We start from the raw sequence: 2,615 nt of genomic DNA, 5'->3' as shown, positions 1-2,615 counted from the left end.
TGCGATGCTGCGGCTAGTAAAGCGACCAAAACGCTGGCTTGCATCCATAGATGCTTCTCAAGCAAATCCCGGGACGTCATTCTCCCCCTGTACTCAGCCTTAGTGAGGCCGCAGCTGGAGTACTGGGTCCAGTTTTGGGCTCCACAATTCAAAAAGGATGTGGAGAAGCTTGAGAGAGTGCAGAGAAGAGCCACGCACATAAAGGATGTGGAGAAGCTTGAGAGAGTCCAGAGAAGAGCCACGTGCATGATCAGAGGTCAGGGAAGCAGACCCTACGATGACAGGCTGAGAGCCCTGGGGCTCTTTAGCCTGAAAAAGCGCAGGCTTAGGGGTGATCTGATGGCCACATACAAGTTTATCAGGGGTGACCACCAGCATCTGGGGGAACGTTTGTTCACCAGAGCGCCCCAAGGGATGACGAGGTCGAATGGTCACAAACTACTTCAAGATCGTTTCAGGCTGGACATAAGGAAGAACTTCTTTACTGTCCGAGCCCCCAAGGTCTGGAACAGCCTGCCACCGGAGGTGGTTCAAGCGTCTTCATTGAACACCTTCAAGATGAAACTGGATGCTTATCTTGCTGGGATCCTATGACCCCAGCTGACTTTCTGCCTTTTGGGCGGGGGGCTGGACTCGATGATCTTCCGAGGTCCCTTCCAGCCCTGATGTCTATGAAACCTATGAAATTGCACCTCCTGCCACGTACATTTGGGATCCCATAGCAGATCTCATCATGCTTTTACTTTAACATCTGTCAGGGGCAGGTTTGGACGGGGATGATCCTGCCTGGAGCAAGGGCCTGAACTAAATGACTTCCCGAGGTCCCTCCAAGCCCTGATTTCTATGTTTCTAGAACATGAAGGACCTTTGAGCAACGAGAGGTTTAATTAGTCCTTTCTCTATTTTCTGAGAGGATATATGGCAGCCTGGTTTTCTATTTTCTGAGAGGATATATGGCAGCCTGGGGCTGCTGAAAAGCTTACAAAATGCTCCCTCAAAAAATGCAGCTTGGTGTCCATCTCCTCCAACATTCAATACTCCAGCAAATCCAAAAGAAGTCACTTGGTTTGGCTGAAAATCATCCTTTAAGTACTAGCAAAATGGTTTAAGACTCATTTCTTCCACAGTCCATTCTGTTACTGGGGCAAGGTGTTAAGGGCACCTGCTAAGTCTTTCAAGTTGATATTTCCCCGGCTTTATTTTTTCCTGTACAACCTAGAGGGTTGATCCCGAGAGGTAGTAAACACCTAACCTTCCCTATGTGTTTAGTTCATCTCTTGGGCCTTCAAGCGTTTTGCTGTTTGACTGTAGCACAGGACTTTTGTGTAAGGGCTGAACGAAAATCAGGGGTATAAGACAGGAACTCACTCCCCCCTTTGTAGAAGGTTTTAAACCAAGTAGAAAAAAAAAATGCACAGCAGGTGGTCATAAATTGCGTCGCGCTCATAAACCCACCAGAAATCGGCATGGTTTGTATGCACACAGAATGCAGCATATGTTAAGAAAGCCATGAAAAATGAATGAGGTATGGGTCATTAAGTTACATGAGTTGTGTCCAGCATTGAAGTTTATTGCCTCTGACAAGGTGGGATTAGAGCCAGTATTATTGTAACAAGGCTGTTCTATGCGCAAAAGAAACCTGCCAAGCAATATTACATTCAGTCTCGACATGCAAGGGCAACAAGTGCGATACGGAGATGTGCTAGAGCTTCATTTCAGAGGTGGGGAGAGGAATAAGAGGCTGGCTGCTTTACAAAACGGAGGGAGCAGAGGCAGCTGAGGCCGCTTGCATGGGGGGGGGGGCGGGGGGGGGGGGCGGGGAGGGACGGCTGACAATTTAGGGTGTAGGCAGACACCGGTGCAACTAACACTGGTTTATACTGATATGTTACACCTTGGTCTGGAGGGGACAAATGGACAGCTATTGTGCGGTAGCTGCAAGTAGAAGGCACTATTATACTGCCTCACGGCTAACTGGCAGTCCTGTTTGCCTTGAAGATAGCTGTTGCCTGTCTGCAGTTATATCACATTGGGTGAAATAACTTCAGAGAAGGGGGCTACGTCACCTGTACACTCTGACCTTTACACATGGAAGATGACTACATTAGTTCTCTCTCCCACGGCCTTAGACCTTGTCTAGATGAGGAAATTTAAATAGCAGAATTATAATTATAATAATAAGCTGGATATGAGCCAGCAGTGTGCCCTTGGTGCCAAGAAGGCTAACGGCATCCTGGGCTGCATCGGTAGGAGCGCTGCCAGCAGATGGAGGGCAGTGATTCTTCCCCTCTATTCGGCACTGGGGAGGCCACATCTGGAGTCCTGTGTCCAGCTGTGCCCTCCCTGCCCCCCAACTACAGAAAGGATGCGGACAAGTTGGAGAGAGTCCAGCAACAAAAATGGTTCAGGGGCCGGGGGACATGACTTGCAAGGAGAGGCTGAGGGAATTGGGCTTATTTAGATATTAGGAAAAACTCTCACAAGGAAGTTAGTAAAGCTCTGGAACTGGTTACCCAGAGAAGTGTTGGGATCTCTACTCTGGGAGGTTTTGAAGATGCAGCTTGACAAGCCCCCGGCTGGGATGATGCAGTTGGGGCTGGGCCTGCTTTTGGGAG

The sequence above is a fragment of the Alligator sinensis genome, unplaced genomic scaffold (assembly GCF_000455745.1).
Source record: "Alligator sinensis unplaced genomic scaffold, ASM45574v1 scaffold1054_1, whole genome shotgun sequence".
NCBI classification, from domain to species: Eukaryota; Metazoa; Chordata; order Crocodylia; family Alligatoridae; genus Alligator; species Alligator sinensis.
Note: the sequence above shows the minus strand (reverse complement) of the source record.